Source organism: Ursus arctos, unplaced genomic scaffold, assembly GCF_023065955.2.
Source record: "Ursus arctos isolate Adak ecotype North America unplaced genomic scaffold, UrsArc2.0 scaffold_8, whole genome shotgun sequence".
Lineage (NCBI taxonomy): Eukaryota > Metazoa > Chordata > Mammalia > Carnivora > Ursidae > Ursus > Ursus arctos.
In genome coordinates this window covers 3,649,034-3,666,290 of record NW_026623100.1, presented here as the reverse complement: position 1 = coordinate 3,666,290, position 17,257 = coordinate 3,649,034, and the positions used below count along the sequence as shown (strand labels likewise).

The following is a 17,257-nucleotide window of genomic DNA, read 5'->3' as shown; positions in this document are numbered from 1 at the left end:
CTGTATTCTCACTAGCATTTGGTGGAGTTATTTTTATTTTAGCTGTTCTAATAGCTGTATAGTAATAGCTCACTGTGGTTTTAATTTGCATTTCTCTAATGGCTATTGATGTGAACATCTTTTCATTTGACATCTGTATATCTCCTGTGGTGAGATGTCTTTTGTCAATTTTCTAATTAGATTTGATTTTTTTTAATTGTTGACTTTCGAGAGTTCTTTATATATGGTAGATATGAGTCCTTTGTCATATACGTGGTTTGCAAATTTTCTTTCCAGTCTGTGGCTTGTCTTTTCATCTTTTTTGCAGGGTCTTTCATAGAACAAAGTTGTTGTTGTTGTTGTTGTTGTTTATTTTTTTATTTTGGTAAGATTCAGTTTATCAATTTTCCCTATTATGTATCATGCTTTCAATATAGATGGCTTACTTTAACAACAACAACAACAACAACAATGACAACAACTTGATTTTAGAATAGTTTCTGGTTCACAGAAAAGCTTCAAACACAGTACAGAGAGCTTCTATATACACCTCATCCAATTTCTGCTGTTGTTCATATGTTACTGTCACTGTGGTAGACAAGTCACAACTAGAAAATCAACATGAGAGTATTACTATGAACTAAACCCCACACTTTATTTGATTTCACTAGTTTCCCTCTAATTTCCTTTTTCAGGTCTGGGATGTAAACCTGGATCTCACACTAGATTTAGTCATCACACCTACTTCATCTTGTCTGGCATGTGATAGTTTGTTCTTGATGACCTTGACAGTGTTGAGGAGAGCTGGTTAGATATTTTGTGCACTCTTTCCATTCTTGTTTATTCGACGTTTTTCTTCTGATTAGACTGGGGTTTTGCGTTTGGAGAAAAGGACTCTGAAGGTGATGTGCCATTCTTATCACATTATATTAAAGGTACGTGCTCTGAACATCACCTTACACTGATGATGTTGACTTTAATCGGCTGGCCAAGGTAGTGTTTGCCAGTTTTCTTCACTGTAAAGCCTCCAACCCCTTCTGTGCTCTTTGAAAGCAAGTCACTGGGCACACCTTCTTGGTAATGGTGATGGTGGTGGTGGTGGTGAATATCTGGATTATGATCTGGAATTCTTTTATACAGGAGGTTTGTCTCTTTCTCCCAGTTATTTATTTATTCAATCATTTCTTCATATTAGTATATATTAATGGATAACTTTAACTTTGCATTATAATCTAATACTATGTTGCTTGTCTTGTTTCAGTTCCTGCCATTAGGAGCTCTTTCAGTTTGGCTCCTGTATCCTTTTGACATGCCTCCGTCATTATCTTGAACACTTCTTTATTTTGTGACATTTCTAGTTGTTCCAGGCTCATTTTGTATATTCCATGCCACAACAGAATCAGCTAGTTATCCAGGGAGACCGGGCTCCTTTAATTGGAGGATGGTAGTAGAAATCAATCTGGGTATTGGGGTGTGGTTCACTTTTTGAGTAAGGACCACAGGACCTCATAGATAGCATGATATTCTGTGAAATGAAAGCAAAATGAGGTGGATTCTTCCCCATAAACAATAACCTTATTCATGAGATAATGCATGATAACTCATGATTTGTCTTGAGTTTGCTGTACTGTGACCAAGTCCCCTGCTTTCCCCTTAATAGGGTTCCCACTATTAAGAACTTTTAGGTGAAAACCAAGTGATGTCACATCTGACTATGACGGTTGGAACTAGTAGCTACCTTGAGACCATGAGGGATGCCATCCTACAGGAAAAGATGACATGTTGCAAGTAGCAGAGGAAAAAATGGAAAGAACTGGGTTTTTTATGACTTCAGTGACCTAGTTCTTGAGTTGCTCTACTTGGAATGAGCACTGACAATGGGCCAACACTTACGTTAGCCTCTTGGGATACAAAGATGATTATTGGACATTTCCTGCCTCTGAAGGCTTACAATTCAGGGGAGGAGACAGTGATGTAAACAACTGAAGTGACATCAGTGATGGCAAGCAAAGTGACAGACTTTCAGAGACTAGAGCAAATACTTTATAAAGATGGAAGGGGGAAATTTTGTGAATGGGTTGGAATATGAGCAGTGTGAGTTTTTTTGGCAAGCAATAGAAGAGAATGGGATTCTAGGCTGAAGGACATTCAGGAACAATGTGTAGAGATGGAAATACAATCTTTGGAGAAGGGAAAGCAGTGAGATGTAGCTGGAGAAGGGTGAGGGATGGGCTGAGGTAGGAAAAGAAGTTGGTAATATTAGGTGAGACTTGACTGTGGCGGGTTTGGAAGATCAGGTTGAGGATTTCAGATTTTTGGATTTTAGTTACAGTTTAAGTCTCTTAACAAATAAAAATTACATAACTTTCATATGGGTTTATCTTGTTCTTCAAAAAAAAAAAATGATGTGCCTGGCTATGTAAACAAACAGCATGGACCTCTTTTGTATTTTACTGATTCATGGGAAATAATGTTAAAAAATATCCTGTTATAAATTCTTTTGGGAGTGACGTCCTATTTTCTTTCTCTTCCTTCTCCTTCCCTCCTTTTCCTCTTCCTTCTATTTTGCAGATCTTGGTTTTGGTATGCTGGTTTTATTTAGAATTTTGTTTGTTTGTTTATTTTAACTAGAAAAAGTGAATATTCCATCTACTCTCACATAAAATTGGAAAATATTTTCTCTCTCAAGGACAACTATTTGGCATCCAAAATCACAGTTGGTTTTATATTGCCATCCATCCTTTAGATTTAAGGTACAATTTCCTGTCTAAAAAGTACTTAGTGATGCTATCATTGCCTTTTTAAAAATTATACATGAGATTATGTTAATGGTAGTGTTCTACAAATAGAACATCTGGGGATACTGGCAAACCAGATGGAGGATGGATCCTTGATAGATATGCAACCTAGGGCAAAACTTTGAGAGCTTCTTAGGATTTGTTTCATTCTATGAATCTCAATGCTATTTTAATGCCATTGTTGGTTTAACTTCTTTTTTATTGAGTAATAAACATGAGAAGAAATGGTTTAATGGGACTTTAAAAAAAAAATCTATGCTTCGACTAACATGGTAAGCAATTTATAACATCTTTTTTATATTTTGTAGAGTAGGGATGTACAAATTATCATAAATTGAATGTATGGAAATGATCTTGAGGCAGGTAGATGTCAAATAAAACACAGTACAGTGTTGTGTATGGCATTGTCCTCATTTCTTTTTCTTTTTTCTAATTCCTCCAGAAGTAGGTACTCTTTATCAGTGAAATCTCGGTCCTTTTCTGTACTTTTCCCTGGTGTCTCTGGCCTCAGTTGTTGAACTGGTATCAGTTCCTAGTGGAAAGCACTGCTACTGAATGCTGGCACATAATTAGACAATGGCTTGGATTTGAGAATTTTTCACACAAGCTGTTTTAAATATGATTTCTCCAGATCAGTCCTCTACTCTGGCAGTTAGATCTGTTCCTCAAATTCAGATTAGGCCAATAATTTGAGAAATGAGAATCCCAAGAGCATCTTGGCCCTCCTGTATGCACCTGGTACTGCTCCTGGGGGTGGTCTACAGACCATGCCTCAAAGATATAATGAGAATAAAACCATGTAGCTTGAAGACCATAGTCAATTGTAACTGCATTCAGATGTCTGCTGGAAGCCACATTCCATGACTGAATACAAAGAGAATGGCAAGCTCTGGACAGCACAAATAAAATCTAGGGCCAGGGAGTAAAGTCAACATCATAGAGTTAGGGAAAAACTGTGACAAACACTAATTTCAGTAGAAAACACAAGTTCATGGAGATAATGCCCATCTCACATAAAAATTCAGACCCAGGCAGAATAAAAGCCAATCAGAGGTCTTTTTTCTTCTTCTTCTTCTTCCTGGATAAGATTTTTAATGTGGAATCAACCATTTCATTTGGCACATGGAATAATTCAAGGAGGCTGTGACCTACCTTGGTTACATAACTGGAGCAGAACCAAAAACGAAGGTTTTTCCTTGTATTACTTTCCTTCTATGAGCACTTATGGAGGGCACTGTGAGCGTGGCAGAGGAGAGCAATGGGATTTGAAGACAGATTGAGTTTCAGTATTGGTTCTGCCACCTCAGCTGTAATCCCTCTTTTGTAAAAATGAGAATAATAGCAGCTTTTTTTGGTAATACTGTGTGAAAATTAAATGAAGTAATGGGTGAAGAATACCCCACGGGGGGCACAACACAAGATAGGACACAACAAATGATGACTAATGCTATTAATAAGTGCCAAGAATTTAAAACCTTATGATCTAGGAAGGGGGTGGACAGAGCTACAGGTGTGAAGTCAGGAGACACCTGGCCAGTGACTCTCAGCCTAGTGTTGGGAGACACATGCCCGGCTACCTGGGGCATCTTACAAGGACACAAGGAATGACTCTTCTGAAAAGTCTCTAACATGGAATTATAAATTATGGACATTTCTTTACATAGAATATTGAACCTCCAGGAAAGAAACCTTTTTCATACATGTGTTCAATTGGGTAGAGTAATCACATACATAACAGAAATAGACCGGGGGAAGTGGGGATAAAGGAACAATCTGGAACAATGCAGACTCCAGGGTTCTGAATGGAAAACATTCTGGAGCTCTGACAACAGAGATGGGCCCCTCTCTTAATTTCGCTTATTTATTTAATTTTATTAAGATAAATTGCCATAGAACATTACATTAGTTTCAGGTGTACAACACAACCATTCATATTGCAAAATATTTACCACAATAAGGCTAGTTAACATCCATCCTCTTAACTTTATTTTTTTTTTAAAGATTTTATTTATTCATTCGACAGAGAGAGAGATAGCCTGGGGCTTGATGCCAGAACGCCAGGATCACGCCCTGAACCGAAGGCAGACGCTTAACGACTGTGCCACCCAGGCGCCCCTATCCTCTTAACTTTAAATCTTCCTCCAAGAAGAGGTAAAAGATTAAAGGTAATCATTTATTCCCACTAGAAGGAACCAGAAAAGGAAGTAAATCGATCTACATATCTATTGTTTACCCTATCTCAGACCACTGGGAGCAAGTAGTTCTATCTAAAGGGATTCAGCTGGTAGTGATGCTGTCCACGACATCCCATGCATATTCAGAAGTACCAGAGAGACGAAGCCTTGGCCATTCTCCTTGCTGGGACTCCATGGTGTCGGCTAATTAAAAAGAAACATTTTACCTGCATTTCTAAAGGATTGCAACAACAGTCTGATGCTTTATTATTATTATTATTATTATTATTATTATTGTTAGTTTAAGGGGTAGAATTTAGTGATTCATCAGTTGCATACAGCACCCAATACTCATTACATCAAGTGCCCTCCTTAATGCCCATCACCCAATTACCCCATCCCTATCCCCCACCTCCCCTCCAGCAACCTTCAAGTTGTTTCCTATAGTTAAGAGTCTCTTAGGGTTTCCTCCCTCCCTTTCTGTTTTTCTTTTCTTATTTTTCCTTCCCTTCCCCTATGTTCATCTGTTTTGTTTCTTAAATTCCACATATGAGTGAAATCATATGTATTTGTCTTATGCATTTTTTTTTAAGATTTTATTTATTTATTTGAGAGGGAGACCTCAAGCATGAGTGGGGTAGGGGGATGGAGAGAGGCAGAGGGGGAAGCAGACTCCCCGCTGAGCTGGGAGCCTGATGTGGGGCTCCATCCCAGGACCCTGAGATCATGACCTGAGCTGAAGGCAGATGCTTAACCAACTGAGCCACCCAGGCGCCCCTTGTCTTATGCTTTCATCTTGCTCTCCCATCATTCAAGTATTTTTCCCCACTCCCATTTTAACTGCAGGAATCTTGCTGAGGGAATTCTGCATAAGGGAGTGTTTCCACTCTGTCTTCCAGTAAACAGAATATTAATTCAGACTAGATTGCTGAGATAAGAAGGTGATTGAACTATAAGCTCAAAGCCTTGCTCTCTCTATGCCTGATATGAACCCATCTTCCTTCTCTAATTTCCATTTTCCTCTATGTTTTTTTCATGTTAACCTCTGAGATCTGAACTATCTTTATAGTAATCAAGAGCAGGAGAATTGCAGTGTTCATCTTCAGCTGAAGTATATTAAAGTGGTAGTTTTTGATTTACTGTTAGGGAGATAAAGACTTTTGACTTATGGCATCTATTTCCTACTTGGATTCAGATTTTGCCCACTGTTTTGCAGGATGATGATATCATCCTCCAAAATACTTGAACTCTTACGTACACATTTGAGAAAAATCAGAGAACACATGTGATCTTTTTGGGCTGGTTTTATGTTTTGTGTTTAGAGAATTCAGTGGATTTGTACTTGTGATGTATTGGTTTGCTGTGATTTTGAATCTCCTTGTTCATGACTTAAGTGAAGATGTTTTGATCAAGGGTGAATTTGGGAGGCTGAGTCAGAGCAATATCAGCAGAAGTACGCTACTGAGTGCTTAACCAGTATGAGCACATGGAGGAGCCAGCTATGACACAATGGACTTTAAGCCTGGAATTGAGGGATTCCCTAGAGTGTTCAGTCTGGGGGAGGTTACTCTTTCCAGATCTAAACAGCTCTCTGAAGATCTTGAGACACTTGTTCCTGTTGTGGTCAGAGTACTCCTGGCTGGCATTGGTGTTAAACTGAGCAGTAGTCTAAGGAAGAGCAGGAACATCTGTTCCTGCCTTGGGGAGGCTACTCCTTGTGGGCAGTGGTACAAGCCACGGTAGGGTCCCTTGATAATAACCTTCAGAGCAGCCACCTAGTCTGCCAACCCTGATGTTACCCACTAGCCACATGCCCCAGCAGGGAGGGACCTGGTTGGCTGCTGCTACACAGCTTCTCGTGCGAAGAACTGAGTCTACTGAAGACCAAACTTGCAGAAAGGTACACCCCAACTAAATGTGGACTTTATTCCTCTCATTTTCCCTTCTCCTAGAACAGTAGTGTAATTAATCTATCACTGGTTTGGAGTACGTTATTTTTTTATTGGCTTATTAAGAGACATTATCCTGTATGCTATTGGCTTGTGAAATATTACTATTATAAATTATAATTCCCACAGTGAATGTGCATTAAATAAGTTATTGGTGAAGACAAATCTCTGTCTCTGGGCATAATTTGCCCTGAACAAAACACTGCTGCAGGAAATATGAGCACCGTTAATTTTTTTTTTTCATTTACTGTAAAGTGCTAGGGGGTGGTTAACTCATACTGTAGTGCTCAAAAATGGAAGACCAGGATGACAAAGTGATTTGCTATTTCTCAAAGAGGGTGGAAATTCATTATGAGTATTTTAAAAGATGGGGAAAAATCACTTAAAATGAAGCATTCAGCTAAAAATGATTCCTTTCTTGCTATAAATCCATATATAAATCTCAGAAACTGTCATAAACACCAGCAGCACGTTTTGAGTTTATAATAATCTCAAATTATAACGATGTTCATTTTCTTTGGAACTGACATGATTTGACACTTGTGCAACTGCTGGTTTTAGCAAATTAGTAACTATATCCAACATTAAAAATAGGCATTTAAAACCACCAGTAGAATTAAGGCATTAAAAGTTATATTAAGCAAAACTTTTTGAAGGTTCGTCTGAAATTATTTAAAAATTAACTTTTTATAGGCACCTTGTTTTTAACGCTTGACTAAAGCACTTTTAAATATTATAAATAATATTCTTTTTCAGCTGAGGCCATGAACAGAATTGGTTCTGAGTGTCATAAACTAACTGAGGTATAAATCGTCACAAAGTAGTATTTGGAATAAGCACTGTAATAACTCAACTTTAACAGCCTAGTCATAAGCAAGATCCCGCAATACATAATGGGCACTAGTGTTTCACAACTGCATTAGTAAATCTTGATGGAGGCTTTCAAACATTCTGGTAAGCATCGTAGTCCTACACCCAACTTCAGCATTCGATTTACAACTATTGTGTTAAACATGGGCCCCTGCCCTTGAAGAAGTTAACCATTCCCCTTCTCCTAATTGCAGCAATGTTCTCTGAAATTTGTGTTGGTGGCCATGTTGTAGGCTGATGTACTTGGTTCCTTATTCCATAGCTGTTAGTTCACTTGTTCTAGACATTATCAAGGCTGAATTGCACCATTTCCATTATGCCATTTGAAGTTATCGATTGGGAAATAGTTTCCAGCTTTGGGACCTATAGTGTGATTTATAGGTCAATTAATACCCTAGGAGGTTGTACTCACTGTCATACCACGCACAGTTGCCTATTACGCTCTTCCTTTGTGACAGTATTATACTGATTGCACCTGCCAAATGGATGGTTAGACAGGAGGTCAGACGGAATCAATTCTCAGTCTCCCATCTGGTGTCGGATTCGCTCTGTGAAGCTGCTGGAAACAAAGAAGGTCTACAGATGACTGTTGCTAAAACATGACCATAAGTATGAGTTTTCTGCTGAAGGATGTCCGTGTGAACAGTGACGTTGCCCATGGCTGCAATCCATGTTTGTGAAGAGGCCTAATATGAATGCCTGTCGCCTAATGTTTCCTGACAGCAAACATTGTCAAACATCGGCACACATTAGTAAGGGAGATGGTAGCATGCTCTAAGACTAGATACACATATTCATGGCAAGGTTCAGAAACTGTCATGATTGGACATAGAGATTCTAGACTAAATTGGAAGGATCCTGAGACATCCTGAGGATCCATTGTCCATTCGGGCTGCTATAACAAAAATGCCATGGGCTAGATGGCTTATAAGCAGCAGAAATTTATTGTTCACAGTTCTGGAGGCTGGGAAGTCCAAGACCAAGGCTCTGGCCAATTTGATGTCTGGTGACAGCCCACTTCCTCATTTATAGGCAGTCCTCTTCTCACTGTGTCTTTGCATGGTGGAAGAGTTGGTGAACTCTGGCCTCTTCTTACAAGGGCACTAATCCCATCCATGAGGGTTCCACCCTTGTGACAATCACTTCTTAAAGTCTCCACTTCAAATTCCTTCATATGTGGGATTAGGTTTCCACATACAGAAATTTGGGGGTAGACACATTCAGTCTACAACATCATTTCAGCCATGATTGTCAAAGCTTAGAGATGGTAAGTATTTCACCCCTCCCCCGTTTAAACACCCGCTAGTCACAGCAAACCCATGAGAGCAGTAACTCTCTCTATCTCTGAAATATGCTGCCTGCAGCTCAGATATCCTTGAAAGTCTCTGCAAATTCTAAAGTATCAGCTGATTGCAATCTATTCCTCAACTCCCAGGAAAATCCTCTATCCCTCTGACCCATTGAAAGTTATTTAATCTTATTTTATTGAGTGTACTAACTAATGAATGAAAAAAAAATCAAAGTTTTCATGAGAGCTTCAATATATTAATTGGATAATTTTGATGAAAGTGGCTTTGAGGTCAATAAGCTCATGAAAAGATGCTCAATATCACTAATCATTAGGGAAATGAAAATCTAGGCCATAATGAGGTATCACCTCACACCCCTTTGGATGCTATTTTAAAAACCCTTGAAAACAAGTGTTTGTGAGGATGCAGAGAAATCAGAGCCCTTGTGCACAGCTGGTGGAAATGTAAAATGGTGCCACCGCTGTGGAAAATAATACTGTGGTTTCTCAAAAAATTCAACTTGGAATTACCATATGAACTAACAATTTCAGGCCTGAGTGTATACCCCAAAGAACTGAAAGCAGGGACTCAAACAGATATTTGTACACCAATGCTCATAGCAGTGTTATTGAGGACAGTCAAAAAATGGAAGCAACTAGAAGGTCTATCAATGGATGGATGGATAAATAAAATGTGATATATCCATACAATGAAATATTATTCAGAATGAAATGTTAATACATGCTACCACATGGTTGAACCTCAAAAACTTTATCCTAAGTGAAATAAGCCAAGCACGTAAGGTCAAATATTGCATGATTCCGCTTACGTAAGGTACCTAGAGGCAGACAGGAGAGTAGAGGTTACCAGGCATTGGGGGGAGGCAGGAATGTGGAGTCATTTATTGGGTACAGGGTGTCAGTTAGGGAAGACAAAAAATTCTGGAGATGCATGGTAGTGATGGTTGTACAACCGTGTGAATGTACGAAATGCCACTGAATTGTATACTTAAAAATGGCTTAAATGGTAGTTTTTTAAAAAGTAGCTCTGAGGCTCATTCAGAATCTTAGGAAGAGAATGGGCTTTTAAGTCAGGACATCGAAAGTTTGACTTTGATTTTCTGGTTGACTCTGACTTTGATGGGGGCCCACTTTCTTTTTTCTTTTTTTTTTTAAAGATTTTATTTATTTATTTGTCAGAGAGACAGCCAGCGAGAGAGGGAACACAAGCAGGGGGAGTGGGAGAGGAAGAAGCAGGCTCCCAGCAGAGGAGCCTGATGTGGGGCTCCATCCCAGGACTCTGGAATCACGCCCTGAGCCGAAGGCAGATGCTTAACTGAGCCATCCAGGTGCCCCGGGGGCCCGCTTTCTTGCACAGGCCACTTCCAAGGTATCTGAGGGGCCCTAGTGATGTGTTCATCAAGTCGTGTGTTTTCTAAAATTTGCAAAAGTAAACTTTTCCTCTCAGTTGGGCAAGGCCATTTTCTCTTTCCACTTCATTTTCTTCTGCTGTCATACTTTCATGTCAAATGCCATTGGCGGGGGAGCAGGCAATGTTGTGATACAAGCAGACGCTGCGGGAGGGCATATTTGATCGAGTTTTAGACGGACACGTTTATCTGCTCTTGCACTCAGTTCTGTGCACTGTTCCATTATTTCCAGGTGTCCCAGCACAGGACTGGCTTCGAGGCACGTTGCCTGGGCCAACTTACCTCACCAGGTTAGTCACAGGGCAGTGGGCGCTAGAGATCACATGGCAAAAAGATGACATCCTTGGTACCTAGAATGGGAAGGACATAAGAGCAGAGCCAGAAGGGCCAGCCATTTTCAATTGAAAAAGAATCTAAGATTAGCCATTGAATAAGAAAATCTGAAAAGCCCTGAAAGTTTACAGCCCATGTTAAAAAGAAACTTAATAACAGTTTTCCTGAATTTGACAACAATCCTAAAACTCTACATGGCATTACCGACATTGAGGCAGGAAGATGAAAGAAACTTTTTTAAACTATCAATGGTAAAAACAAATTTCCTCAACTATGCTAAGAAAAATAGATGAAATTATATTTCTATTCTCTCAATAGAAAACACAAAGTCGTGGTCATACAAAGGGAAAGTCAAGGAACATATGGATAAAAAACATAGGGAGGAAGTATTGCCAAAGTTGCTAGGCAGTTAATTCATGAGAATGAGTTACTTTGCTGGATTTTATGGTCTTTGTGATATTCACCTTCAAAATGGTACTTTCTTTTTTCATTTTGAATAAATATTCACTTTAATACCTACTTCTGTATTTGGGATTTTGTATTATACAGTGCTTAAAAATTTTTAAAAGCTTCAGACCCCATGAAACCTGGACCTACTCTAGTGTGAGAATTAGGGTAGCTTTTCTCAGGCTAGAGTTTCTTTGGCTTAATAGTGGGTAATTGTACCACCTGATAGGGTCATTATGCAGGTTACACGAGGCATTGCGAGTGAGTTTTTGGCACATAGTAGGGTTTCAATAAATGCTCATTTTCTTTTCTCTCACCTGAATTCTGATGGTTTAAATTTGCTATCTTACCTTTGACCTTTATATCTTTTCTACCTGGTTAATTATCTTTCCATTTCCCCAAGTAAGTTTGGAGTTCATTGCACTCCCACCTAGTCTCTGCCTCTGGTTTATTCTCGAACCCATTTTTTTTCTGCTGCTACAGTGATTTTTTTCAGAAAGTCAGATCTGATCTGACTTAAAAATCTGACCTGCTTAAAAACCTTTAATGGCTCCCTTTGACCAAAAGAAAAAGTTGAAATGCCTCCATATAGAATTTAGGGTCCATAAAGCAACTCCTGCCTACTTTTCTAGACCTAAGTCGTACCTCCCTCAAACTCTATACTCCAGTCTGCCGGGTAAGAGTAAAAGGTGCTTGCATGCTTCCTGTTTTTTCTGATTCAGGCAAGGATGTCCTCTTCCTGCCTGTAATTCATTCATTCATTCACGCACTTATTACAAGACTATTTGTTGATTCAGTGTTTAATTTATGCAAAACACATACCAAATATAAGTACATGAACACATGTTGTGTGGGAAATTAGCTTGATGCAGTGTCACCCTCAAACACCCTACCAGGCAACTTGCCTAGAGGTCAGGGAACAAAACATCTCACAGACTAAGTTAAAGTCCTCACTGCAGGGTTTACTAAACCCCAGCGAGATGGAAGGAGACACAGGAGGTGGGTCAATGCAAGGAAGATGAGTGTGATGGTGGAAGGTGGGAGGGCCATGCCTCCAGGGTTGTGTGGTGCTCCCGGGTCCTTTCTCTCTCTATCACGTTAGCCTTCCTCACTGGTGATGTGGTTGTAAGGCCCAGAGTTGAGGTTGCAGTAAGGGGGACCCCAGACAAGATATGCCAGGAACTAGAACACACTCTCACTGTATTGCAGAGACCCACTCACATTTGCTGGTCCCAGATGTAGCGCACGCATTGCTGTGCTGAACTTCAGCCGTGAGCTGCATTTGTGGTTCATGGATAGAGCATGTGTGGAGCCAGGATGGGACCATCTGGAGCCATCTATATGCGGCTGGTTTAGGGGAGACAGAGGTGTCCAGCCACAGTGGCATGACCATAATCTGGCTTTTGCAATTCTTTTGGTCTATAAGTAACATTCCTGTGTGTTCCATCTTATTTTCTATTAATTCCATGTGTCTTTGGCATGTCTTAGAGATTAAGGACTTATTTAACATATGTTATGACTTTTGCCCACACCCCCATCCTATAACTACTTGCTTACTTATTATCTTTACTTAACATGTAAGTTCCACCATGTGAGCTATCAGCACACTATCTATCCTTATGTGTTCTACCTGTCCTGTTTTTCTTGTTTTAACTATCAAATACTCTTAGACAAGATTGCAAATGCACATCATACCAGGAGAAATACCATTTTCTGGAAGCTTGTGGGAGAGAAGTGGCCATACCCAGGCTGTCCGTGCCACATATGCACCGAGGTTCACATGTATGGATTTGCTCTCGACTCCGCCAGGGAACAGAGCAGGATCCCCACAAGAGAGGGTTCTGGAGTCAGGATTAGTGGGAATACTCCAGGCTAGGAGGGCCATAGAGCCCCTTTGGGGAGTTGCAAGTCTGTGGCTCTGGCTGGGGCATGAATCCCTCATAAGGAGGGGAAAACATGTGACCAGGAGAGATTGCCAAAGAGCTTCTGTGATTGGCCTTACTCCTTGCTAAGGAACTTGGAGGTTATTGTGAAAGCCAGGAGGAGGTGTGAAAGAATTTTCAGTCTGGCTGTCGCCCTTCTGACCTTCAAACTCTTATCTCTACCTGGGGTGGTTAATTGTATGTATTGGCTTGGCTGAGCTATGGCTCTCAGGTCGTTGGTCAAATACTCCTCTGGATGTTTCTGTGAAGGTGTGTTTTGGTTGGGATTAACATTTAAATCAGTAGACTTTGAGTAAAGCAGATTACCATCAATCATGTGGGTGGGCCTCATCCAATCAGTTGAAGGCCTTTAAAACAACAACAACAACAACAACAACAACAACAACTAAAAAAACCCCAAAGTGACCTCCATGAGCAAGCAAGAATTCTGCCAGCAAACAGAGTCAGGACTGGAATTTAAATTCTTCCTTGAGTCTGCAACCTGGCAGCCTACCCTACAGATACTGGATTTGCCAAATTCCTTAAAATAAATCTCTCTCTTTATACATACCCACATCTTATTGGTTCTAGGGCCCAATTCAAACATTACCCTATTTGTAAAATCTCTCCGGCTCCACATTAGTCACTCTCCGCTCTACCACTTCTGTAACATTTTCTGTGTAACACTGTGTAGCACTCAACACATGATTCATACTTATTTATTTACATCTGTCTCTCCTATAAAACTGTGAGTAACTTGGCGACCAGGTCTTATCCATCATTGAGGTCCCTGAGACTAACAGTGGCTGGAACTAAAAAAGATGCTCAATAAATATTTATTGAAAGAAGGAGAAAAATGGAAGAACGGAGCACCACGTGCCCTTGCAACATCCACAGCGATTAGAATGCATGGCGCATAGCAGGCAATGGCTGAACCTCCACGGCAGCGAGGCTAATAAAGGCACTTATTTGCCGTGTTACTATGAGGCGGACACCAGTCTGGGCTCTAAAAATACCATAGAACCTGAAAGAGCTCACACAAATTTATTTTTATTAAATTAAGGATTTCTGCCAAAGATTTCTAGAACCAGCCATGTCTCAAGTTACCTTCTCTACCATAAACCCCTCCGCCCTGGCTCCCCCCAAACCTTGAGCTCTCTTTACTATCAAGACAATGAAGGGCTTGTAACTGGGCAGAAGGAGAAAGGCAATGCCCTAAATAGATCCAGAAGGTAGGAGGGCCATGTATGGAGACCCGAACGTCACTGTTGAAACCAGCCAAACGCACCAGCTTCACTTGCTCTGACCTCCTCCCAGCTCCCTGCGACCTTCAGCTCCCTTCTGAGAAACACGGGGTTTCCTGGGAACTGTTTTTAGCGGGATGTGTTTTGAAATTATCATGTGTGCTAATCTAGTCCCAAGCAGCCCTTGGGAGAAGGCTCAGAGAAATATAATAGGCCAGGAAAAAGCAGGGTAATAAATCACAAATTTTTGACACTGTACAATTCAGAGAGATGACTAAAGCATGTTTGTAATTTATTTTCCCCTTTAAAAAAAAGGAATTACTTCTTGCAGTGTGAACACCAGATCTCTAAAAATAAGTTACTGGCTTATTTGTCACTGAAGATATGGGCACATCAACATCTACAGGAAATTTGAGTCTCCTGGGGTGGGTGCCTTCAAATGGAAAACAATAGAAGTCGGGACAAAGACAAATCACTCTTCATTGGGCTTTCCAGCAGAGCAGATTCTGACGGAGACAAAGGGTGGGGGAGTGACAAGTGACGTCAGGTTTTTGCATTCCGATTCCCTCCTGAAGCAGTTCTCCCTGTCCAGAGCCCATTTGTGGCCCCCACACCCGTGGCTAGATGCCTCCGTCCGTCTTGCATGATTTTTCTCCTCTTGCTATTTTTCATGCCTTTTTTCTTTCTTTCTACCCCAAGTGATTTTTTGATACTGTTAGCCAGATGGAGACTAGCAGGAGAGAGGGGGTTGCACAAAACGAACACACAAACGGAGGAACAAGCCAACCCCCATCCTACCTTCCTGAAGGCCTGGCTGCCCGAAACCTCTCGCAGGTGCTGCAGATGCTCAAGCCCCTTGCGCGCTTTTCCACTTGTAAACCGGAGCGCAAAAGGCGAATACGTGGAAGCGAGACTTACGTTGCCGAGTGAGGCCGCATGTGGCTCTCCCCCCTCACGAAGAGCTCAGGAAGGAGGTGAGAAGGTGGAGGAACACCCAGTGGGGCAGGAAGCTGCTCTGGCCACCAGGTGCTGCTGACTGGGTTAACCTCTTCAGTGCCCGCCCGAATGCGCTACAGCCCTGAGATATATAGGACACTTATTTTTGGAAACATGCTCTATATCTGAAAGCACTCACGATGAAGAGATTCAGCCAGATGGCAGGAACTCAGCCACCCGCCCCTGCGAAATCTCACTGTACCCAGCCGCGGCAGAGCAGAGCGGCCCCAGCAGTCTGTGCGGGAGCAGTTACTACAAACCCGGGCTTTGCATTTTCCCTGCTTCCCTAGCAGCCTGGCTGCCCCCGTCCCTCACCCCTCCTGCCCTCTAAAATGAAGGTAGATTTGGCTCAAGGAATTTTTTTTTAATGCTTAAAACAAAATTTTCACTCATTTTAATGGAAAGAAAGCACAGCCAAGATGAAGCAGCTTTATTCATGGCATGCGGCCCTCAGAAGGGGAACATGGTGCCGACAGCCCCTCTCCCCACCAAGAGCTGCTCAGACCTGCCTTCACCCCAGAAGGTCCTCCCTTTGTGAAAACTGAGTGAGACTGCCTCCTGGTCTTTGTTTTCTCTTCTCGGGTTATCTATAGATAAGAGTCCCCCACCCTGCTCTGACGGCCATAGTCTATACCACATTTTCAGTTGGGATTCTACCTTTGCTCCAGGAGGAAGAGATAGAGAATTTCCACTAAGTCTCTGAATGTCCATAATTTCACCATATGTTAAATAGCCACAGCAATACTGACTTGGAAGAATTTTATGAATGACTGACACAGAGTTACAAAAGTGGCCTGCAACAGGTAGATAGATAGATGATAGATAGATAGATGATAGATGATAGATATTTTATTGAAGAACAGAGGAGGAAATTAATCCAGCTGGAAACTGAATAGTCCATATTTCATTATCTCAAGAGCTTAAGGCTTAAACCACAGATACCCTGAGAAGAAGTTTGGTTTTGCAGCACCAATAAAGTCGGCAAATACTTCTCTAGCTATATTATATGCAGGCACGATAGTTGGTACAGTTTGTGTCCTCCAGGAGCTCACAGTCTAGTGGAAGGCACAGGATTCAATCCCGCAGTAGAGGTCAGGGTTGTAATAACGCTGGGTCCGGGTGGGACGGGGACACAGGGAGGGCTGGCCAACTCCACGACAGGCACTGGGCCATGGAAGGCTTCAGGAGGGAGGGGCATTTTGGCTTAACTCTTTAGAGAGCCAGTGAGATCATTCAAAGAGGGAAGTAACATAACCATATCTATATTTTAGAAGGGTGAGTGGCCACTGTGTGGGGGGCAAGCGGTCAGAGGATCGCATGACCAGAGACAGAGCCGATTGCAGATTGTTGAACACCCGAAGCCTCAGCCATGGGGTGGGAGGAGCTGGGCACGTACTTAGAAGAAGAAATCCATGGAGTTTGGCCACTAGTTGGTATTCAGGGTGAGGAAAGGGAGGATTCCGGTTTGCCTCCAGGTGACTGATTTGTCCTGGAGGAGAGCGATGGCCCTTTAACTGAGAAGGGGGCACGTGCATGGTTTAGCCTTGGAGTTTGTGGTGCTCGTGGACTGTGGGACAACATTCTGTAAGTGGTTGAAAATGCAGAGCTAGTATTTAAAGATGGGGAGGATCTTGACCCTGTAACATGGGGGATATCACTTACACAAATGACATTGATAAATGATATTGATAAATAATATTTAAATCCAGTGCTGGACCACAGAGAGAATGCAGAGGGAACAAGGGCAAAGGCAAAGGGTGGGATGATGGGGACAGTGAGTTCTTGAGAACGAAGGGCAGGAGAGGTCTCAGTAGGTGCTGGGCGTTA

General features: G+C 41.5%; 1 long non-coding RNA gene across 1 annotated transcript; it reads right to left on the bottom strand.

Annotated features, from left to right (window-relative positions):
- Positions 1–4,628: 4,628 nt before the first annotated feature.
- On the bottom strand, positions 4,629–15,390 carry LOC125283163 (uncharacterized). Its single transcript, XR_007190801.2, has 2 exons — positions 15,233–15,390; positions 4,629–10,838 (listed from the first exon to the last, which is right to left on the bottom strand). It is a non-coding gene; the product is annotated as an uncharacterized LOC125283163 (long non-coding RNA).
- Positions 15,391–17,257: the final 1,867 nt, after the last annotated feature.